Genomic DNA, 25,078 nt, shown 5'->3' on the forward strand with positions numbered 1-25,078 from the left:
AAAAAAAAAAGTTCATAGTTTGTTATAAAATTTTGCCAACAGGTAATTTTTCTCCTTCACTGATGAGCACTGATAGGCAAAGATGGGGCGGCACTGATAGGCAGCACTGGTGGGCACCGTTGGGACTGCACTGATAATCAGTACTCATTTTATCAGTGCCAATGTCCCTTTAAAACAAGCTGGTATTGGTATATTCTTCTCTCCTCATGCTGTCAGTGTGAGGAAAGAAAAGCCGATAACCGACTTGTGTTTACATCCGTGATCAGTTGTCATTGGACACAGCTGATCACATGGTAAAGGGGCGCTGTGATTGGCCCTTTACCCTGATCTGTGATCAGCTGAGCCCGAAGGATTACGGATGGGCGTCAATAGATGCCCTCATTTGGCTTAGATTGGCCTGCGCCAGTGAAATGGCGATAAATATACACTATATTGTCAAAAGTATTGGGACGCCTGCCTTTACACACACATGAACTTTAATGACATCCCAGTCTTAGTCCGTAGGGTTCAATATTGAGTTGGCCCACCCTTTGCAGCTATAACAGCTTCAACTCTTCTGGGAAGGCCGTCCACAAGGTTTAGGAGTGTGTCTATGGGAATGTTTGACCATTCTTCTAAAAGAGCATTTGTGAGGTCAGGCACTGATGTTGGATGAGAAGGCCTGGCTCGCAGTCTCCGCTCTAAATTATCCCAAAGGTGTTCTATCGGGTTGAGGTCAGAACTTTGTGCAGGCCAGTCAAGTTCCTCCACCCCAAACTCGCTCATCCATGTCTTTATGGACCTTGCTTTGTGTACTGGTCCAAATCATTTGGTGGAGGGGGGATTATGGTGTGGGGGTTGATTTTCAGGGGTTGGGCTTGGCCCCTTAGTTCCAGTGAAGGGAACTCTTAAGGCGTCAGCATACCAAGACATTTTGGACAATTTCATGCTCCCAACTTTGTGGGAACAGTTTGGGGATGGCCCCTTCCTGTTCCAACATGACTGCACACCAGTGCACAAAGCAAGGTCCATAAATACATGGATGAGTGAGTTTGGGGTGGAGGAAATTGACTGGCCTGCAGAGTCCTGACCTCAACCCCGATAGAACACCTTTGGGATGAATTACAGCGGAGACTGCGAGCCAGGCCTTCTCGTCCAACATCAGTGCCTGACCTCACAAATGCGCTTCTGGAAGAATGGACAAACATTCCCATAGACACACTCCTAAACCTTGTGGACAGCCTTCAAAGAAGAGTTGAAGCTGTTATAGCTGCAAAGGTTGGGCCAACTCAATATTGAACCCTACGGACTAAGACTGGGATGTTATTAAAGTTCATGTGCGTGTAAAGGCAGGCGTCCCAATACTTTTGGTAATATAGTGTATAGTTTCCATAGGCAACACTTTAAAGTGTTACTAAACACACAACAGTAAAATCAGTCTGTATATGCAGTAAAGAATGCTTGATATACTCATTGTGGAACCTAAGGGGGTTAATCCTCTGCATTTTGTAAAAAGGATGCTTGATCCTGTCTTCTCTGATTCTCCCCTTCTCCCACAGTCCCTAATCCATCTCCTGATAGTACAGAGCCTTGGAGGCACTCTGCACATGCTCAGTTTGGTCTGTATTGCTCTTAGTTGGGGAGGGTGCATGTAATCAGCAAAGGGCCAAGAACAGCACTGTCCAGACAGAGGGTCAGGGGTCATGCAGCCTCATAGGACAGTCAGAGGAGAACAAAAACTCCTCCTACAAGATTTAACCAGTGCTCGGCTGGACACAGATAGAAGTCATAAGACTAATATACACTGCTAATGAGAAGGGATAGTTAGCAGTTTATATTTACTAAAACTATTGCATTTCCATGTTCTGTGTACTGTGGGAGACCAGATATAGTGAATGTAAGCTCCTGGGTTTAGTAACACTTTAAAAGCCCCCTTTAGGTTATCAGTTTAGTGTGTTCTGTGTTCCGTTAGTGATAGACAGAACACCGGTCCAATGCCGGGTCATGTGACGTCATCAAAGGTGACGGGCCAGGAGGTGGGACTGTGTGACGGTGAACTCCCGGAACACCAGGCAATTCAAATGAAAGTTGTTTCAGTGGGCAATATGATGATCTGGCTGGCTCGCCTCTTCCTCTGCACAGGTCAGGATGCATTGATGGGCACTGGTTACGCTGCATTGATGGGCACAGGTCATACTGCATTAATGGGAACAGGTCAAGATGCATTGATTTGCACTGGTTACGCTGCATTGATGGGCACAGGTCAGGCTGCATTGATGGGCACAGGTCATGATTTATTGATGGGCACTGGTTATGCTGCATTGATGGGCATTGGTTACGCTGCATTGATGGGCACTGGTTACGCTGCATTGATGGGAACAGGTCACACTGCATTGATGGGCACAGGTCACACTGCATTGATGGGAACAGGTCACACTGCATTGATGGGAACAGGTCAGGATGCATTGATGGGCACTGGTTACGCTGCATTGATGGGCACGGGTCATACTGCATTGATGGGAACAGTTCAGGATGCATTGATGGGCACAGGTCACGCTGCATTGATGGGAACAGGTCATACTGCATTGATGGGAACAGGTCAAGATGCATTGATGGGCACAGGTCAGGCTGCATTGATGGGCACAGGTCACGATTTATTGATGGGCACAGGTCACACTGCATTGATGGGAACAGGTCACACTGCATTGATGGGAACAGGTCAGGATGCATTGATGGGCACTGGTTACGCTGCATTGATGGGCACAGGTCAGGCTGCATTGATGGGCACAGGTCACGCTTTATTGATGGGCACAGGTCACGCTGCATTGATGGGCAATGGTTACGCTGCCTTGATGGCCACAGGTCAGGCTGCATTAAAGGGCACTGGTTATGCTGCATTGATGGGCACTGGTGAGGCTGCATTGATGGGCACTGGTCAGGCTGCATTGATGGGCACAGGTCACACTGCATTGATGGGCACTGGTTACCTTGCCTTGATGGGCACAGGTCAGGGTGCATTGATGGGCACTGGTTATGCTGCATTGATGGGCACTGGTTATGCTGCATTGATGGGCGCATGTCAGGCTGCATTGATGGGCACTGGTCATGCTGCATTGATGGGCACTGGTCATGCTGCATTGATGGGCACTGGGGAGGCTATGCGGATGGGCACTGGTGAGGCTGCACTGATAGGCTGCACTGGTGAGGCTGTACTGCTGGGCACTGATAAAATTGTTGTTAATATTTATTTTAATAAACTAAATTCTGTATAAAACATTTAAGTGCCATTTCATGAGATAATTTATGAGGGCGTGTTTAACCACTAGGCGTCCGCGCTATAGCCGAAAGACGGCTACAGCGCGGACTCCAATTGCCGGGAGGGCGTCCCTGGACGTCCTCCTGTTTACTTCCGCTTTGTGCGCTCCCGCGGGCGCGCATAGCGGAAGTTTTGTGCTGGCCGTGTCCCTTGGACACAGCCAGTCACAGATCGCCGTAAACGGCCAATGACAGCGGCCGTTTACAGTGTGATCGCTCTGCTAATGAGAGAGGATCTCATATGTAAACATATGAGATCCTCTCTCATCGCCGGCTCTCCCTCCTCACACAGACAGCGTGTGAGGAAGGAGAGCGAACCGCTGCGGCGGTAAGTATAAAAAAAAAAAAAAAAAAAACGAAAAAAAAGTGTCCCCTGCTATCTGTCCTGCCATCTGCCCCTGCCATCTGCCCCTGCCATCTGCCCCTGCCATCTGCCCCTGCCATCTGTCCTGCCATCTGTCCTGCCATCTGTCCCCACTGCCATCTGTCCTGCCATCTGTCCCTGCCATCTGTCCCTGCCATCTGTCCCTGCCATCTGTCCCCAGTGCCACATATAAGTGCCATCTGTCATCAGTGCCACATAGTGCCATCTGTCATCAGTGCCACCTGTCAGTGTCACGTGCCATCTGTCATCAGTGTCACGTGTCATCAGTGCCACGTATCAGTGCCATCTGTCATCAGTGCCACGTATCAGTGCCATCTGTCTTCAGTGCCACGTATTAGTGCCATCTGTCATCAGTGCCATGTATTAGTGCCATCTTTCATCAGTGCCACATATTAGTGCCATCTGTCATCAGTGTCACGTGTCATCAGTGCCACATATTAGTGCCATCTGTCAGTGCCACGTATTAGTGCCATCTGTCATCAGTGCCATGTATTAGTGCCATCTTTCATCAGTGCCACATATTAGTGCCATCTGTCATCAGTGTCACGTGTCATCAGTGCCACATATTAGTGCCATCTGTCAGTGCCACGTATTAGTGCCATCTGTCATCAGTGCCACGTATTAGTGCCATCTGTCATCAGTGCCACGTATTAGTGCCATCTGTCATCAGTGCCACGTATTAGTGCCATCTGTCATCAGTGCCATGTATTAGTGCCATCTGTCATCAGTGCCACATCAGTGTCAGTGCCACGTATCAGTGCCATCTGTCATCAGTGCCACATCAGTGCCACATATCAGTACCATTTGTCATCAGTGTCACGTCAGTGTCACATGTCATTGTCCTGGTTCTGCAGGGCCTTCAAAAGTGTAATAGGTAGTCAACAAATTAGATGTGTAATTTATGCTCCTAGAACACCTGATGGTGCTCCCTGCATGTTGGGCCTCTGTATGTGGCCAGGCTGTAAAAAAGTCCCACACATGTGGTATCGTAATACTCAGGAGGAGTAGCAGAATATATTTTGGGGTGTCATTTGTGGTATATACATGCCATGTGAGAGAAATACAATGACAATTTTGTGGGGGGTAAAAAAAAAAAATCTTCATTTTGCAAAGAATTGTGGGAAAAAATGACAACATCAAAAACCTCACCATGCATCTTACTAAATACCTTGGATTGTCTACTTTCAAAAAAGGGGTCATTTGGGGGGTATTTGTACTTTCCTGACTTGTTCGGGTGGCAAGAAATGAGATAGGCCGTCAGTACATCAGGTGTGATCAATTTTTTATGATTTGCACCATAACTTGTAGACTCTCTAACTTTCACAAAGACCAAATAATATCCACTAATTTGGGTTATTTTTACCAAAGATATGTAGCAGTATAAATTGTGGCCAAAATTTATGAAGAAAAATTACTAATTTGCAAAATTTTATCACAGAAACAAAGAAAAATGCGTATTTTTTCAAAATTTTCGGTCTTTTTTCATTTATAGCGCAAAAAATAAAAAACCCAGAGGTGATCAAATACCACCAAATTAAAGCTCTATTTGTATGAAAAAAAGGACAAAAAATTCATTTAGGTACAGTATTGTATGACTGAGTAATTGTCATTCAAAATGTGAGAGCACTGAAAGCTGAAAATTGGTCTGGTCACGAGGGGGGTTTAAGTGCCCAGTTGTCAAGTGGTTAAGGGTGGGGCTCGGTAGGGGTTGGGTGGGGAAACTGGTGGCGAGTAACCCTTAAGGCCTGGCTAGTATCCCTGATAATAATAATATTATCTATCTATCTATCTACAGTATCTATGGAGATTTTTAGGTACCGTCGTTTGGCGCTGTTCCATAGGCGTGTGCAATTTCAAAACATGACATGTTTGGCATCTATTTACTTGGCATAACGTCTTCTTTTATATTTTACCCCCAAAAATTGTATATTATTTTGTGTTTTTGTGCATTACAATTTATTAAAGTGTATTTTTTCCCAACAATTTGTGTTTGAAAAACAGCTGCGAAAATACCGTGTAACATAAAAAATTGCAAAACCCACCATTTTATTCTTTAAGGCCTCTGCATAAAAATATATATAATGTTTGTGAGTGATAAGTCGTTTTCTAGTTAGTTTTCTAAAAAAAAAAAATATGTTTTATACATGTAGGAGAGGAATGTCATCCTATATTATCATCTATCTAATCTATCATATCTATGTATCATATATACTATATATATAACTGTTTTGGGAAACAGTCAAATTTAGTTTTTTTTCGCTTTAAAAAGATCTAATAGATAAGAACACAGAGCTGGATTTCATTTGCAAGCCTCACTTCTATGCTCAACCCCCACCAATGCTAATGTAGCCCTATAATGTACGTATGTCCAGGCATTACCAAAATGTATACTAAACATAGCAATATTTTTTCTAATTTTGCTGACACTTTAAATGTAGGAAACCAGCCTTCTTCAGTAACAGGGACATCTGGGTCACTGTACAGATAATCACTTGGTATATTTACCCACACACACCAAATCACATACGCAAATATTATACAATACGGTGAGCGGTTATCTCCGACCTTGGGAAATCTTGTGAGATGGAATCATGGATTATTAGGCTTATGTAACAAAGACGAGATTTATTCTTGACTTACATCCAAAGCAGATTGGTGGGAAGAAAACGTAGAAAATGTGTACCTGACCCTGTATAGACTCCTGAATCCAAAACCCCGGCTATAATATACAAGGCAAGAATAAAGTGAACCTGTGGCCAGACTTTTGGCATTTAGGTATTTACATTTTTGATAGGCACACAAACTGGATTTAAAACAAGCCCGTCCTGACCTCTGTAGCTGCAGCCACTGTGGAGTAATTCACTTTAAAGTTCACAGCAGGACTGAATTTGTTCAAGTCACTCTCTCAGCAGCTCAGCTCACCAGCAGTGAGCATCACCAGCATCACAGCTCAATTCCCCCTCCCATCAGTGAGTCCGCAGCTCAACTTCCCCTCCCATCAGTGAGTCCGCAGCTCAACTCCCCCTCCCATCAGTGAGTCCGCAGCTCAACTCCCCCTCCCATCAGTGAGTCCGCAGCTCAACTCCCCCTCCCATCAGTGAGTCAGCAGTTCAACTCCCCCTCCCATCAGTGAGTCAGCAGCACAGCTCCCCCGCCCATCAATAAGTAAGCAGCTCAACTCCTCCTCCCATTAGTGAGTCAGCAGCTCAACTCCCCCTCCCATCAGTGAGTCAACAGCTCCGCTCCACCTCCCATCAGTGAGTCCGCAGCTCAACTCCCCCTCCCATCAGTGAGTCAGCAGCTCGGCTCCCCGTCCATCAATGAGTCCGCAGCTCAACTCCCCTTTCCAACAGTGGCTTAGCAGCTCACCTCTCCCCTCCCTGCTGTCACTCCGCAGTTCAGCTTCCCATCCCATCAATGAGTCAGCAGCTCAACTTCCCCTCCCATCGGTAGCTCAGCAGCTCAGCTCACCCTCTCAGCAGGCACTCTGCAGTTCAGCTTCCCATCCCAGTAGTAGCTCAGCAGTTCAGTTCACCCTGATGTTCTTTCCTGCAGTGACTTAGTGACTCAGCCCCCCCCCCTCATTACTGAGTTAGCAGTTCAGCTCCCCCTCTCATCATTGATTCAGCAGCTCAGCTCCCCCTCCCATCATTGATTCAGCAGTTCATCTCCCCCTCCCATCATTGATTCAGCAGCTCAGCTCCCCCTCCCATCATTGATTCAGCAGCTCAGCTCCCCCTCCCATCATTGATTCAGCAGTTCATCTCCCCCTCTCATCATTGATTCAGCAGCTCAGCTCCCCCTTCCCATCATTGATTCAGCAGCTCAGCTCCCCCCTCTCATCATTGATTCAGCAGCTCAGCTCCCCCTCCCATCATTGATTCAGCAGTTCAGCTCCCCCCTCTCATCATTGATTCAGCAGCTCAGCTCCCCCTCCCATCATTGATTCAGCAGCTCAGCTCCCTCTCTCATCATTGATTCAGCAGCTCAGCTCCCCCTCCCATCATTGATTCAGCAGCTCAGCTCCCCCTCTCATCATTGATTCAGCAGCTCAGCTCCCCCTCCCATCATTGATTCAGCAGCTCAGCTCCCTCTCTCATCATTGATTCAGCAGCTCAGCTCCCCCTTCCCATCATTGATTCAGCAGTTCAGCTCCCTCTCTCATCATTGATTCAGCAGCTCAGCTCCCCCTCCCATCATTGATTCAGCAGCTCAGCTCCCTCTCTCATCATTGATTCAGCAGCTCAGCTCCCCCTCCCATCATTGATTCAGCAGCTCAGCTCCCCCTCTCATCATTGATTCAGCAGCTCAGCTCCCTCTCTCATCATTGATTCAGCAGCTCAGCTCCCCCTCCCATCATTGATTCAGCAGCTCAGCTCCCCCTCTCATCATTGATTCAGCAGCTCAGCTCCCCCTCCCATCATTGATTCAGCAGCTCAGCTCCCTCTCTCATCATTGATTCAGCAGCTCAGCTCCCCCTTCCCATCATTGATTCAGCAGTTCAGCTCCCTCTCTCATCATTGATTCAGCAGCTCAGCTCCCCCTCCCATCATTGATTCAGCAGCTCAGCTCCCCCTCTCATCATTGATTCAGCAGCTCAGCTCCCCCTCCCATCATTGATTCAGCAGTTCAGCTCCCCCCTCTCATCATTGATTCAGCAGCTCAGCTCCCCCTCCCATCATTGATTCAGCAGCTCAGCTCCCTCTCTCATCATTGATTCAGCAGCTCAGCTCCCCCTCCCATCATTGATTCAGCAGCTCAGCTCCCCCTCTCATCATTGATTCAGCAGCTCAGCTCCCCCTCCCATCATTGATTCAGCAGCTCAGCTCCCCCTCTCATCATTGATTCAGCAGCTCAGCTCCCCCTCCCATCATTGATTCAGCAGCTCAGCTCCCCCTCTCATCATTGATTCAGCAGCTCAGCTCCCCCTTCCCATCATTGATTCAGCAGTTCAGCTCCCTCTCTCATCATTGATTCAGCAGCTCAGCTCCCCCTCCCATCATTGATTCAGCAGCTCAGCTCCCTCTCTCATCATTGATTCAGCAGCTCAGCTCCCCCTCCCATCATTGATTCAGCAGCTAAGTTCCCTTTCCCAGCACTTAGTCAGAAGCTCTGCTCCCCTCTCCTAGCAGTGACTCTACAACTCAGGTCACTCTTCTCACCCCTTGAAGCAGTAACTAAGCAGCTCAGCTCCTCCTGCTCTCCCCTGCCAGCAGTGACTCATCAGCACAGTTCTTCCTACCCCCCCCCCCATCACTCAGTTTTCCCTCCCATAGGTGACTCAGCTGCTTGGCTCCGCCTGTTCTTCCCTCCTATCAGTGGCTCAGCAGCTCCGCTTCCCCTGCTTCCCCTCCCATCAGTAAGTCAATATATCAGCTCCCCCTCTCAGCAGTAGCTCAGCAACCATACCATGAAGTGCATGTAGACAGGAAGTTACTTAAAAGAGACCGCGAGAGATCAGCAGCACAGCGGTGCAAAAAAGAATGAAGAAAATGTGAAAACAGTTAAAAAAATGGCAGTTGGGTTATTCAGCTAGGAAGCACATCTCTTTTTAACGGAAAAATAAATACAGTAATATCTGTTTGGCACCTCAGTGTGTTTGTAGAACAGGCCAGCGTAACCCTGTCATGCCTGTGACACATGAGACCTCAGAAATAGGTTCACTTACATATTCATGAATTCACATGAAATAAAAGCGGTGACAAGCAGCAGGTGACACGGAGACCTGTTGGTGATCTTCTGGCTTTTAATGGTGTTACTGAGTTGTGAAGTTAATTGAGTCACTTGAGACACGAGAGGGAACGTATGAGATGCAGATCTAATGATGAAAACAAGTCATAGACACCTGCTGCAATAATAATTTGGAGGGGCTGTCCTGAATTTGGAGGGAATGTCTTAAATTTGGAGGGACTGTACTGAACTTGGAAGGACTGTTCCGAATTCGGAGGGGCTGTCTTGAATTCGGAGGGGCTGTCCCGAATCTGGAAGGACTCTCCCAAATTTGGAAGGACTGTCCCAAATTCCGAGAGTTTTTCCTGAATTTGGAAGGGCTGTGCCAAATTTGGAAGAGCTGTCCCGAATTTGGAGGGGCTGTCATGAATTTGAAGGGGCTAGCTTGAATTTGGAGGGGCTGTCCCGAATTTGGAGGGGCTGTCCCGAATTTGGAGGGGCTGTCTTGAATTTGGAGGGGCTGTCCCAAATTTGAAAGGACCGTCCCAAATTTGAAGGGACTGTCCCTAATTTGGAGGGGCTATCTTGAATTTGGAGGGGCTGTCCCGAATGTGGAAGGGCTGTCATGAATTTGGAGGGGCTATCTTGAATGTGGAGGGGCTGTCCCAAATTTGGAGGGGCTGTCCCAAATTTGAAAGGACCGTCCCAAATTTTGAGGGACTGTCCCAAATTTGGAGGAGTTGTCCCGAATTTGGAAGGACCGTCCCAAATTTTGAGGGAGTGTCCCAAATTTGGAGGAGTTGTCCTGAATTTGGAAGGACTGTCCCGAATTTGGAAGGACTGTCCCTCTTCCCCCTTCTTTTAGGTCTGATATACATTTTTTTTTTTTGCACACATTTACAAAATAATTTTAGGCATTAAGATTACCCAAAACCCCCAAAACATTATATGAGACCCTGGAGAATAAAATAGCAAATAGTTCCAACTTTTTGCCACACAATATTAGCCCAATGGTTTACAGCAGTCATCGGCTTGAATCCCAACCACGCCGCAACCTGCCTGACGCAGCAATATGTAACGTGTGCAACGCAATCAATGTTTTTGTATGTAGGCACCTCCAACACATGTGTTTATATGGGTGTATATTGGGGGGGGGGGGGGGGTAAGTGCACATTTTTCACTAAACTTAGTTATTTTTCTCTTTTGCTGTGACAAGTTCTCTTTAATGAGACATCTCACCTACACTCTATTGAAGCTAATAGAGCGCAGATCACGCTCCATTAGCTTCTTCCCTGGCCACAGCAGGGAAGAGAGACAGCCGAACCCAGAAGTGATGTATTACGTGATGCTTCTGGGTTCATACTAGATAGTGGAGATCGGTGAAACCCGCCATGCCAGTCCTAGGTCTGCCCGTGGCAAGTGCGGACCTGTCAGTAAAGGAGGGGGAATTGAGCTGGAAGTCTGCCATAATGTGCAATTATCCTTCGCAGATCATGGCGAGAGCTCCCCGCGGTGGGATTCCGCTGTGAGGAAGGACAGGACACAGAACTGCAAAGTCATGAATGGTTTCAGACACTCTTTGCCATGTGAGAATCCCGTCTACATTATTCATCAGACTGCTGCAGTGAAACAGGCTGGCACTGTGCCATGTAGGACACGTAAAAATTTCCATCCATAGCTTGGGATGTTACGAGAATGTCTGGAGATGAGGTAATAAACTGATTTGAAATAGGTGGCCCCTGACAATACTGAAAGACTATATAGTATAAGTTTAGTATATAAAATGCTACAGAAAATAGAGGATGCACATACAATACTACAGTAGATGGTTTAAACATTGCAAACATGCTGCAGGTGTAACTGGACACTGAGAACAAGCTAAAGGTGTAGCTGGGACTAGGGAAATGCTAAAGGTGTGGTTTTAGCCTGGAGATATGCTAAAGGTGTAGTTGGAGACTGACAACATGTTACAGGTGTAGTTGGAGACTGGAGACATGCTACAGGTGTAGTTGGAGACTGGGGACATGCTACAGGTGTAGTTGGAGACTGGGGACATGCTACAGGTGTAGTTGGAGACTGGAGACATGCTACAGGTGCAGTCGGAGACTGGGGAAATGCTACAGGTGTAGTTGGAGACTGGAGACATGCTACAGGTGTAGTCGGAGACTGGGGAAATGCTACAGGTATAGTTGGAGACTGTAGACATGCTACAGGTGTAGTTGGAGACTGGTGAAATGTTACAGGTGTAGTTGGAAACTGGAGACATGCTACAGGTGTAGTTGTTGACTGGCGGCATGTTACTGGTGTAGTTGGAGACTGAGAACATGCTACAGGTGTAGTTGGAGATTGGAGACATGCTACAGGTGCAGTCGGAGACTGGAGACATGCTACAGGTGTAGTTGGAGACTGGAGACATGCTACAGGTGTAGTTGGAGACTGCGGACATGCTACAGGTGTAGTTGGAGACTGGGGACATGCTACTGGTGCAGTTGGAGACTGGGGAAATGCTACAGGTGTAGTCGGAGACTGGGGACATGCTACATGTGTAGTCAGAGACTGTGGAAATGCTACAGGTGTAGTTGGAGACTGGGGACATGCTACATGTGTAGTCAGAGACTGTGGAAATGCTACAGGTGTAGTTGGAGACTGAGGACATGTTACAGGTGTAGTTGGAGACTGGAGACATGCTATAGGTGCAGTCGGAGACTGGAGACATGCTACAGGTGTAGTCGGAGACTGGAGACATGCTACAGGTGTAGTTGGAGACTGGAGACATGCTACAGGTGTAGTCGGAGACTGGAGACATGTTACAGGTGTAGTTGGAGACTGGCGGCATGTTACTGGTGTAGTTGGAAACTGGGGACATGCTACAGGTGTAGTTGGAGACTGGAGACATGCTACAGGTGTAGTCGGAGACTGGAGACATGCTACAGGTGTAGTTGGAGACTGGCGGCATGTTACTGGTGTAGTTGGAAACTGGGGACATGCTACAGGTGTAGTTGGAGACTGGAGACATGCTACAGGTGTAGTCGGAGACTGGAGACATGCTACAGGTGTAGTTGGAGACTGGCGGCATGTTACTGGTGTAGTTGGAAACTGGAGACATGCTACAGGTGTAGTCGGAGACTGGAGACATGCTACAGGTGTAGTCGGAGACTGGAGACATGCTACAGGTGTAGTTGGAGACTGGGGACATGCTACAGGTGTAGTTGAAGACTGAGGACATGCTACAGGTGTAGTTGGAGACTGGAGACATGCTACAGGTGTAGTTGAAGACTGAGGACATGCTACAGGTGCAGTTGGAGACTGGGGACATGCTACAGGTGTAGTTGGAGACTGGGGACATGCTACAGGTGTAGTTGGAGACTGGAGACATGCTACAGGTGCAGTCGGAGACTGGGGAAATGCTACAGGTGTAGTTGGAGACTGGAGACATGTTACAGGTGTAGTTGGAGACTGGCGGCATGTTACTGGTGTAGTTGGAAACTGGGGACATGCTACAGGTGTAGTTGGAGACTGGAGACATGCTACAGGTGTAGTTGAAGACTGAGGACATGCTACAGGTGCAGTTGGAGACTGGGGACATGCTACAGGTGTAGTTGGAGACTGGGGACATGCTACAGGTGTAGTTGGAGACTGGAGACATGCTACAGGTGCAGTCGGAGACTGGGGAAATGCTACAGGTGTAGTTGGAGACAGGAGACGTGCTTAAGGTGTAGTCGGAGACTGGGGAAATGCTACAGGTATAGTTGGAGACTGTAGACATGCTACATGTGTAGTTGGAGACTGGTGAAATGTTACAGGTGTCGTTGGAAACTGGAGACATGCTAACTGTGAAGAATCGGATCACATTCAAGACCCTCTGCCTCACCCACAAATGCATACAAGGAAACGCTCCGCTATATCTCTGGGAAAGAATAAAACACTACACACCGAATCGCAGTCTTCGATCAGCTAACCAAAACCTCCTCATCATTCCCAAATACCGCTACAAAGCAAAGGGAGAACGAAGATTCGCAGTCCAAGGACCTCGACTATGGAATGCTCTTCCAACCAACATCTGCATGGAAGAAAACCACCAGGCCTTCAGGAAAAAACTAAAGACCTTCCTTTTCTAGAAGCTGACTACAGAGAATACATCTAGCGCCTTGAGGCGATTCAGTTCGCATTTGCAGCGCTTTACAAATCATTCATTCATTCATTCAGGTGTAGTTGGAGACTGGGGACATGCTGCAGGTGTAGTTGTTGACTGGCGGCATGTTACTGGTGTAGTTGAAGACTGAGGACATGCTACAGGTGTAGTTGGAGACTGGGGAAATGCTACAGGTGTAGTTGGAGACTGAGGACATGTAACAGGTGTAGTTGGAGACTGGAGACATGCTACAGGTGTAGTTGGAGACTGGCGGCATGTTACAGGTGTAGTTGGAGACTGGAGACATGCTACAGGTGTAGTTGGAAACTGGGGACATGCTACAGGTGTATTTGGAGACTGGATGACATGCTACAGGTGTAGTTGGAGACTGGATGACATGCTACAGGTGCAGTTGGAGACTGGGGACATGCTACAGATGTAGTTGGAGACTGGATGACATGCTACAGGTGTAGTTGGACACTGGGGACATGCTACAGATGTATTTGGAGACTGGATGACATGCTACAGGTGTATTTGGAGACTGGATGACATGCTACAGGTGTAGTTGGAGACTGGGGACATGCTACAGATGTAGTTGGAGACTGGAGACATGCTACAGGTGTAGTTGAAGACTGAGGACATGCTGCAGGTGTAGTTGTTGACTGGCGGCATGTTACTGGTATAGTTGAAGACTGAGGACATGTTACAGGTGTAGTTGGAGACTGGAGACATGCTACAGGTGTAGTTGGAAACTGGGGACATGCTACAGGTGTAGTTGGAGACTGGGGACATGCTACAGGTGTATTTGGAGACTGGATGACATGCTACAGGTGTAGTTGGAGACTGGATGACATGCTACAGGTGTAGTTGGAGACTGGGGACATGCTACAGATGTAGTTGGAGACTGGATGACATGCTACAGGTGTAGTTGGAGACTGGGGACATGCTACAGATGTATTTGGAGACTGGATGACATGCTACAGGTGTATTTGGAGACTGGATGACATGCTACAGGTGTAGTTGGAGACTGGGGACATGCTACAGATGTAGTTGGAGACTGGAGACATGCTACAGGTGTAGTTGAAGACTGAGGACATGCTACAGGTGCAGTTGGAGACTGGGGACATGCTACAGGTATAGTTGAAGACTGGGGACATGCTACAGGTGTAGTTGGAGACTGGTGACATGTTACAGGTGTATTTGGAGACTGGGTGACATGCTACAGGTGTAGTTGGAGACTGGAGACATGCTACAGGTGTAGTTGAAGACTGAGAACATGCTACAGGTGCAGTTGGAGACTGGGGACATGCTACAGGTGTAGTTGAAGACTGGGGACATGCTACAGGTGAAGTTGGAGACTGGGGACATGCTACAGGTGTAGTTGGAGACATGTTACAGGTGTAGTTGGAGACTGGGGACATGCTACAGGTGTAGTTGAAGACTGATGACATGCTACAGGTATAGTTGGAGACTGGGGACATGCTACATGTGTAGTCAGAGACTGGGGAAATGCTACAGGTGTAGTTGAAGACTGATGACATGCTACAGGTGTAGTTGGAGACTAGGGACATGCTACAGGTGTAGTTGGAGACTGAGGGGTAATACTACAGGTGTAGTTGGAGACTGAGGGGTGATACTACAGGTGTAGTTGAATATTGAGGGGGGATACTACAGGTGTAGTTGGAGACTGTTCCCTCTATGCGGGAGTTCTCTGTAATAAAGACTGCTCACTGCTGCTCTCTCTCCTTGTTTGGGGTGACTGGTCTTATCTCCGCCCCCTCCTCCTGAAGTTTTCAGGTAATATCTGGGTTTGAAGAAGCATTTGGTGCACACAGAGTGGATTTATATCCTTTGTGGCTCTTGTGGAATATACTAAGTGGTTGTAAACCCCGCTTTGTGATTTTTACCTACAGGTAAGCCTACAATAAGCCTTACCTGTAGGTACAATGAATATCTCCTAAACATGTACAGTTTAGGAGATATTCTAAATGCGGCGATCGCGAGTGCGGCGTGTCAGTCTGACACCCCGCATCTGAGATCGTGATAAGAAGGGAGAGTGGAAGAGATGTTGAGGAGAGGGGAGGAGGGGCGAGCAGAGGAGAGGGGAGGAGAGGAGAGGGGAGGGGAGGAGAGGGGAGGGGAGGAGAGGGGTGGGGAGGAGAGGAGAGGAGAGGGGAGGAGAGAGGAGGAGAGGTGAGCAGAGGAAAGGGGAGGGGAGGGGAGGAGAGGAGAGGGGAGGAGAGTAGAAGAGGCAAGCAGAGGAGAAGGGAGGCAAGGAGAGCAGAGGAGAGGGAAGGGGTGGAGAGGGGAAGAGAGGAGAAGGGAGGAGATGTTGAGGAGAGGGGAGGAGAGGGCAGGAGAAGGGGAGGAGAGCAGAGGAGAGAAGAGGGGAGGATAGGCGAGCAGAGGAGAGGGGAGGAGAGGGGAGGGGAGGAGAGGGGTGGGGAGGAGAGGAGGAGAGGTGAGGAGGAGGAGAGGTGAGCAGAGGAGAGGGGAGGAGAGGAGTGGGAATGAGGGGTGAGCAGAGGAGAAGGGAGGGGAGGAGAGCAGAGGAGAAGGGAGGAGAGGAGAGGAGAGGGGTGGGGAGGAGAGGTGAGGAGGAGAGTAGAGCAGAGGGGAGGAGAGAGGAGGAGAGGTGAGCAGAGGAGAGGGGAGGAGTGGGGATGAGAGGCGAGCAGAGGAGAAGGGAGGGGAGGAGAGCAGAGGAGAGTGGAGTAGAGAAGAGGGGAGGAGAAGAGAGGAGAGGGGAGGAAAAGTTGAGGAGAGTAGAAGGGAGGGAAGCGGAGGAGAGGGGAGGAGAGGGGGGAGAAAAGTGGAGAAGAGGAGAGGGGAGGAGAGAGGAGGAGAGTCGAGCAGAGGAGAGGGGAGGGGAGGAGAGAGGAGGAGAGGCAAGCAGAGGTGAAGGGAAGGGGAGGAGAGGGGAGGAGAAGGGGAGGAGAGGGGAGGAGAGAGGAGGAGAAGGGGAGGAGAGAAGAGAGGAGGAGGGGCGAGGGGAGAATGGCAGGAAGATAGGAAATAATGCAATATATGGACATATTTTCCAGAGGAGAAAGGGGGAGAGGAGAGGGTAGAAGAGCAGAGGAGAGGCGAGCAGAGGTGAGGGGAGGGCAGGAGAAGGAGAGGAGAGGGGAGAAGAGGAGAGGGGAGGAGAGGGGAGGAGAAGGGGAGGAGAGGAGAAGGGAGGAGAGGGGAGGAGAGGTGAGTAGAGGAGAGGTGAGGGGCGGGGGAGGAGAAGGGGAGGAGAGGTGAGAGGACATGAGGAGAAGGGGAAGAGAGGGGAGGAGAGGAGAGGGAAGGAGAGAGGAGGAGAGATGAGGGGAGGAGAGGTGAAGGGGAGGAGAGAGGAGGAGAAGGGGAGGAGAGGAGAGGGCAGGAGAGAGGAGGAGAGGTGAGCAGAGGTGAGGGGAGGGGAGGAGGAGAGGGGAGGAGAAGGGAGGAGGAGAGGTGAGCAGAGGAGAGGGGAGGGGAGGAGAAGGGGAGGAGAGGGGAGGAGAGAGGAGGAGAGGTGAGCAGAGCAGAGGAGAGGTGAGGCGAGGGGAGGAGAAGGAGAGGAGAGGGGGGGGGGGGGAGAGGAGAGGAGAAGGGGAGGAGGGGGGCGAGGGGAGAATGGAAGGAAGGAAATAATGCAATATATGATAGATATTCTCCAAGTCTGGTGACATTACCCAGAAGCTCCACTCGGTGCTCCACCCTGCGGAGTTCGGTCCGGTCCGGAGCTCAGAGATTCCTCTGATGACACTTTGCTGATTCTGTCCACATCGTCCTCCACATACACAGGACAATCACAGTGCTGAGATAGAGAACACATATAATAATAACCAAAATTATTAAATGTATGGTTACTTGGTTATGTTGGTTGGGTTTATCAGTTTATCACAATAACCCCCCCATACTTTGCCCCCATTGTGGATTCCAATCAGTGGGAATGTCGGGGTGTTTGGAGGCACCGCTCAGTTCCTTATCATTACTTTCCCGGATGATCGGACTGTACAACAATTGCCGCATTTTTATGACAGGTAAAGGTCCCCGCCAGTAAAGGGTTGGGGGATGGGAAGGGGGATTGGGCAATACCTCCTCTTACTTATTCTTGTGGTAGTTGACCATTCCTGACTGCGGTAAGAGGCAGTAAGAGGCGGTAAGAGATGGTAAGAGGCGGTAAGGGGCGGTAAGAGGCAGTAAGAGACAGTAAGGGGCGGAAAGAGGCGGTAAGGGGTGGAAAGAGGCGGTAAGGGGCGGTAAGGGGTGGAAAGAGGCAGTAAGAGGCAGATGGAGACGGTAAGAGGCGGAAAGAGACGGTAAGGGGCGGAAAGAGGCGGTAAGAGATGGTAAGAGGCGGTAAGGGGCGGTAAGAGGCGGTAAGAGACGGCAAGGGGCGGAAAGAGGCGGTAAGGGGCGGTAAGAGGCGGTAAGGGGTGGAAAGAGGTGGTAAGGGGTAGAAAGAGACGGTAAGAGGCGGAAAGAGGCGGTAAGGGGCGGAAAGAGGTGGTAAGGGGCGGTAAGAGGCGGTAAGGGGTGGAAAGAGGTGGTAAGAGGCGGTAAGAGGCGGTAAGAGGCAGTAAGAGCTGGTAAGGGGCGGTAAGGGGTGGAAAGAGGCGGTAAGGGGTGGAAAGAGGAGGTAAGAGGCGGTAAGGGGCGGTAAGGGGTGGAAAGAGGCGGTAAGGGGTGGAAAGAGGCGGTAAGGGGTGGAGAGAGGCGGTAGGGGGCGGAAAGAGGCAGTAAGGGGTGGAAAGAGGTGGTAAGGGGCGGAAAGAGACGGTAAGGGGCGGAAAGAGGCATTAAAGGGGCGGTAAGAGGCAGTAAGGGGTGGAAAGAGGCGGTAAGAGGCGCTAAGGGGCGGTAAGAGGCAGCAAGAGGCGGTAAGAGACGGTAAGGGGCGGTAAGAGACGGTAAGGGGCGGAAAGAGGCGGAAAGGGGCGGTAAGAGGCGGTAAGAGGCGGTAAGGGGTGTAAAGAGGAGGTAAGAGGCGGAAAGAGGCGGTAAGGGGTGGAAAGAGGAGGTAAGGGGCGGAAAGAGGCGGTAAGGGGTGGAAAGAGGCTGTAAGGGGTGGAAAGAGGTAAGAGGTGGTAAGGGGCGGTAAGGGGTGGAAAGAGGCGGTAAGGGGCGGAAAGAGCCGGTAAGGGGCGGGAAGGGGCGGTAAGGGGCGGAAAGAGGCGGTAAGAGACAGTAAGGGGCGGTAAGAGGCGGTAAGGGGCGGAAAGAGGTGGTAAGGGGCGGTAAGGGGGCGGAAAGAGGCGGTAAGAGACGGAAAGAGGCGGTAAGAGGCGGTAAGAGGCAGTAAGGGACGGTAAGGGGCAGTAAGAGGCGGTAAGGGGCGGTAAGAGGCGGTAAGGGGTGGAAAGAGGCAGTAAGGGGCAGAAAGAGACGGTAAGAGGCGGAAAGAGACGGTAAGGGGCGGAAAGAGGCGGTAAGAGATGGTAAGGGGCGGTAAGAGGCGGTAAGAGACGGTAAGGGGCGGAAAGAGGCGGTAAGGGGTGGAAAGAGGCGGTAAGGGGCGGTAAGGGGTGGAAAGAGGCGGTAAGGGGCAGAAAGAGACGGTAAGAGGTGGAAAGAGACGGTAAGGGGCGGAAAGAGGCGGTAAGGGGCGGTAAGAGGCGGTAAGGGGTGGAAAGAGGCGGTAAGGGGTGGAAAGAGGCGGTAAGAGGCGGTAAGGGGCGGTAAGAGGCGGTAAGAGCTGGTAAGGGGCGGTAAGAGACGGTAAGGGGCGGAAAGAGGCGGTAAGGGGTGGAAAGAGGCGGTAAGGGGTGGAAAGAGGAGGTAAGGGGCGGTAAGGGGTGGAAAGAGGCGGTAAGGGGCGGAAAGAGGCAGTAAGGGGTGGAAAGCGGTGGTAAGGGGCGGAAAGAGACGGTAAGGGGCGGAAAGAGGCGTTAAAGGGGCGGTAAGAGGCAGTAAGGGGTGGAAAGAGGTGGTAAGAGGCGCTAAGGGGCGGTAAGAGGCAGTAAGAGGCGGTAAGAGACGGTAAGGGGCGGTAAGAGACGGTAAGGGGCGGAAAGAGGCGGTAAGGGGTGGAAAGAGGAGGTAAGAGGCGGAAAGAGGCGATAAGGGGAGGTAAGAGGTGGTAAGGGGCGGAAAGAGGCTGTAAGGGGTGGAAAGAGGTAAGACGTGGTAAGGGGCGGTAAGGGGTGGAAAGAGGCGGTAAGGGGCGGTAAGAGGCGGTAAGGGGCGGTAAGGGGCGGTAAGAGGCGGTAAGGGGCGGAAATAGGCGGTAAGGGGCGGAAAGAGGCGGTAAGAGACGGAAAGAGGCGGTAAGGGGCGGTAAGAGGCGGTAAGAGGCAGTAAGAGGCGGTAAGAGGCGGTAAGGGGCGGTAAGGGGCAGTAAGAGGCGGTAAGAGACGGTAAGAGGCGGTAAGAGGCAGTAAGAGGCGGTAAGGGGCGGTAAGGGGCAGTAAGGGGCAGTAAGAGGCGGTAAGGGGCGGTAAGAGGCGGTAAGAGGCAGTAAGGGGCACGATTCAGTGCATCACACACGCATTTTTTTTCTTTTTTGTTTGTTTTTGTACAAACTTTATTTGAAGTGTACAAAAGTACACTGAGCTGCTGTACAATGCAGTTCTATACCGTGTGCTCCAGGCTGGGTTGTAGTGTGAATGGGACACATAGGAAACAATCGTTTTCTGTGTGTCTTTACAATGCAGTAACAACGTCTGTCACCGCAGTGTGTGTGACTTTCCCCCCCATAAAGGATCCTCCACCATAGAGGGACGGGGAGTGCTGTGAGTTATGAGTGTTTGTCTGAGGATCCTCCGACACCCGGATCTTCCCCCCTCCTCTCCATCACTCATCTCTTCTTTATTCTACCATTATGGCTCCAATGTACTTCACACGGCACAATATTCATATGGAAAACTCTCCTTCACATGGATATGACGTGTGTTGTGACATGTTGTGTGATGTATCCATAGAAATGTTTATGGGAAAAAAATGAATAATAAAAATAAAAATATTTATGATGATGATAATAATATTAAAACAAAATAAGTGCAAGTTTTAAGATTGATTTTTAAGGTTGGTGCTACCTTTAGTGTTCAGCTTGCATATTATTTAGGTTTTGAGTTTGCGCTGATTGCCCTTTGTTTATATGATAATAATATTAATAACAATAGAAATAATAATAATAAAAATAATGATGATGATAATAATAATAATAATAATAATAATAATAATAATAATAAAAACAACAATAAATATAATAATAATATCAATTAAATAATATTATTATTAATATTATTAATATAAAAATATGATATATAAAAAAAAATTAAAAATGGAATAATAATAACAATAACAATGGTAATAATAATAAAAACAATAACAACAACAACAATAATAATAATAATAATAATAATAATAATAATAATAATAAAAATGATGATAACAATAATAATAAATACATTATTAATACAAATAAATAATAGTATAAAAATAATGATAAAATAATAACAATAATTTTAAAAATATAATATTAATAACAATATATTATTAATAAAACGAAAAAATAAAAGTAATCTAAAAATAATAATAATAAACAATAATTAAAATAGTAATAAAAGATAATAACAAGAATGATTATATTATTCTTATTTTTTTATTAGTATTACTAATAATAATAACAACAACAATAAAAACAAAAATATAGCAATAATAATATTAATATATTAAAAAAAATTATTATTACTAATATTAATATAAATATGTGATATATCTATCTATCTATCTATCTATCTATCTCTATATATATATATATATATTTTTTTTTTAAGTAATAATAACAAAAATTTTAATAAAAATAATGATGATGATGATAACAATAGCAATATTAATAAATATATTATTAATAAAAAATATATAATAATAAAATAATAATAATAATTAAAAATATAATAATACATAAAATAATAATAGTAATTTAAATTTCAAGTTGTTTTTATAATAATAATAATTATTATTATTATTATAATAATAAATATAGTAATAAAAAAATAACAATTAATATATTCTTCTTATTTTTTTATTATTATTAATAATAATAATAATAATAACAACAACAATAACAAAAATAAAACAATAATAATATTAATATAAAAACAATGATATTATTATACTACTAATGATAATAATATTACAGTAACAACAATAATAATAGAAGTTTCTTGTGTGAATATAGAGAAGTATGTGGTGTGGGCTCTGTCCTGGCTGTACTGTATGTCAGGCTCCCCTGTGTGTGTAGATCCGGGTACCTACCTGTACCCCGGGGGTTCTCTCCTCCATCTCCTCCGTCATTTCCCCCTCAGCCGGCTCCTCCATCCTCGGGATGCGAAGGATGCCCGTTGCCAAGCAACCAGACTCCATAACAACCTCCACCTGGCAGCGGCAGCCATAGCAACCAGCCGAGCGCCGACCGTGAACTCGCTCATGCGCCGTGTGCACTAGAGAGCCGGGAGAGCGGAGAGCGCCCTCTGCTGGAGAGAGGCGGTGCAGCACCCCCCCTGTGCTGGGCCGCTCCTTCGATAAAAGTCGGTGTAGCAGTAAATATGGAATGTCATGAAATTCGGTATCCGGCGCATGCGCAGTAGCGGTGAGTGAGACCGAATCTCATGACATTCCATATTTACTGATTCCCCTCCCCCTCACACCTCTCCCCGGGGGGGGGGGGGGGAGGAGTCACGCTCTGCTCATCACAGGGAAGACGTCACTGATTGGAGGACTGAGTATCCAGTCCTAGCATTGTGCAGGCCGTACTTATAACAGCCTCCAGAGGACCTCTCAGGAATGTCTCTGCTACCGAGGTGAAATTTGAGCCTCGGCGCCATTTTCTCGAAGGCCAACACAGTAGCACGGCTACGGGGAAACCTTAGCAAATATGGCGCCGGCGCGAAGACTACACCCAGCAACCCCCCCCCCCCCCCCACCCACACTTTCCTGAAGAGGCTTGCGCCGTCTTAGAAGTGGGCTCTGCTGTACGGAACTGTGGCCGGTGTTCTGCCATATAGTGTCCTTGTATCAAATAGTGTCCGCCTCGTACTGCGCAGGCGCTGCGCCTGCGCAGTACGGAGGAGCAGGAGATGCCGAAAATGTCCGAAGGTGATCAGCTGACCATCAGCTGTACACGGCGCTCGGGCACCTGTTAGCGATGGCAGTGTAAGAGGGCCCCTCGCGGGCTCGCTTCGCTCGCCACGCTTCGGGCACGGCCTCGCTGCGCTCGGCAAATATTTATTCTAACTCTATGTCCACTTGGATAGTGGGGAATGATCCTGGACATAGGGTAAGAATAAATGCGCAGGCGCCGTGTACAGCTGACGATCAGCTGTTGAACTTCGGAGACTTTCGGCGTCTCCTTTGTCCTCCGTACTGCGCCTGCGCAGTACAGGGAGGACACTATATGATAGGGGACTGAATTCGACAAGACACCGGTGTCTTGTCGAATACAGTCCCCTATCCAGAAGTGTCCGCCCTGTACTGCGCAGGCGCAGTACGGAGGACAAACGAGACGGCGAAAGTCTCCGAAGTTCAACAGCTGATCGTCAGCTGTACACGGCGCCTGCGCATTTATTCTCACCCAATGTCCAGGATCATTCCCTACTATCCAAGTGGACATAGAGTTAGAATAAATAGTTGCCGAGCGCAGCGAGCCCGTGAGGGGCCCTCTTACACTGCCATCGCTAACAGGTGCCCGAGCGCCGTGTACAGCTGATGGTCAGCTGATCAACTTCGGACATTTTCGGCATCTCCTGCTGCTCCGTACTGCGCAGGCGCTGCGCCTGCGCAGTACGGAGCGGACATTATCTGATAGGAGGACACTATATGTCAGAACACCGGTGTTCTGCCGAGAAAGTTCCGCTCGGCGTATAAGTTCCCCCCTCTACTGCGCCTGCGCAGTAGGTATCGGCGGAAATAGCTGAAGCACAACAGCTGAAAATCAGCTGTACACGGCGCCTGGAAGAGGGCCCCTCGCGGGCTCGCTTCGCTCGCCACGCTTCGGGCACGGCCTCGCTGCGCTCGGCACTTTTAGATTCCCCCTCTAGGTCCACTTGGATGGTGGGGAAGGAACCTGGACTCAGAGCGCAGGCGCCGTGTACAGCTGATTGAAGCATTTGAGCTTCGGCTATCTCCGGCGGCTGAGAGTAGTATGTACTGCGCAGGCGCTGCGCCTGCGCAGTACAGGGGGGGAACTTATCCGCCGAGGGAACATTCTCGGCAAGACACCCGGTGTCTTGTCGAATACAGTCTCTTATCATATAGTGTCCGCCCTGTAGTGCGCAGGCGCAGTACGGAGGACAAATGAGACGCCGAAAGTCTCCGAAGTTTAACAGCTGATCGTCAGCTGTACACGGCGCCTGCGCAGTTATTCTCACCCTGTGTCCAGGATCATTCCCTACTATCCAAGTGGACATAGAGTCAGAATAAATAATTGCCGAGCGCAGCGAGGCCGTGCCCGAAGTGTGGCGAGCGAAGCGAGCCCGCGAGGGGCCCTCTTACACAGCCATCGCTAAGAAGTGCCCAAGCGCCGTGTACAGCTGATGGTCAGCTGATCAACTTCGGACACTTTCGGCATCTCCTTCGGTTCCGTACTGCACAAGCGCTGCGCCTGCGCAGTACGGGGCGTACACTATGCGATAGGAGGACAGTTCTAGTCAGAACACCGGTGTTCTGCCGAGAAAGTTCCGCTCGGCTGATAAGTTCCCCCCTCTACTGCGCAGGCGCAGCGCCTGCGCAGTAGGATCCGGCGGAAATAGCCGAAGCGGAATAGCTGAAAATCAGCTGTACACGGCGCCTGTAAGAGGGACCCTCGCGGGCTCGCTTCGCTCGCCACGCTTCGGGCACTGCCTCGCTTCGCTCGGCTCTTTTAGATTCCCCCTCTAGGTCCACTTGGATGGTGTGGAAGGAACCTGGACCCAGGGCGCAGGCGCCGTGTACAGCTGATTGAAGCCTTTGAGCTTCGGCTATCTCCGGCGGCTGTTAGTAGATCGTACTGTGCAGGCGTTGCGCCTGCGCAGTACAGGGGGGGAACTTATCCGCCGAAGGAACTTATTCGGCAAGACACCGTCTTAGAAGTGGGCTCTGCCGTACGGAGCTGTGATAAATAAAAAAGAGAGGGGTGGGACTTTAAATGAAGTTTGCATCCCTGGAGGTGACACGGAGCTGTGGCCGGATGGTCTGTTCATCATTTCAGACGTTTCAAGCTGATTTTTTTTTTCATCCTATACATAGCATGGTAAGCCACGCTCACACAGTGTGACGTCACAATAGCTGGTCACGTGATCTCCCCAGCCGTGAAGTAGCCCTGCAGCCAAGAACAGGTGTCAGTTGACTTTACACTTGGCAGTGACGGGATCTTCTGTTAGAAGCTGCTGGTGATTGCTTTGTTTTGCACTAAATATCAATTCATTGGATATTGATTACCGATTAATCAATAGATATATAATATACACATTATATATCATATAAAATACAATTCTATTTCTAGTGACACAATGAGGCCTACACATTATCAGTTTGATACTGCTGGTCACATCTCTGTTGTCAGGAGAGAAGCAGAAAACGCACGACACCCCAGAGGTAAAGGTGCAGAAAGGGGCCGGCTTTATGGAGGAGATGAAGGGGAA

The 25,078-nt window shown here is 48.8% G+C and overlaps 1 protein-coding gene across 1 annotated transcript in view; it reads right to left on the reverse strand.

Moving 5' to 3' along the window:
• The window catches only part of GRAMD1C (GRAM domain containing 1C), a 169,967-nt gene extending 147,938 nt beyond the window's left edge, over positions 1–22,029 (reverse strand). The window contains exons 1-2 of the mRNA XM_073617416.1: positions 21,717–22,029; positions 17,147–17,271 (exon numbers count right to left, since the gene is read on the reverse strand). The gene's annotated coding sequence lies outside the window, so the exon portion shown is untranslated. The remainder of the gene's footprint in view (positions 1–17,146; positions 17,272–21,716) is intronic.
• Positions 22,030–25,078: the final 3,049 nt, after the last annotated feature.

The sequence above is a fragment of the Aquarana catesbeiana genome, linkage group LG02 (assembly GCF_042186555.1).
Source record: "Aquarana catesbeiana isolate 2022-GZ linkage group LG02, ASM4218655v1, whole genome shotgun sequence".
Lineage (NCBI taxonomy): Eukaryota > Metazoa > Chordata > Amphibia > Anura > Ranidae > Aquarana > Aquarana catesbeiana.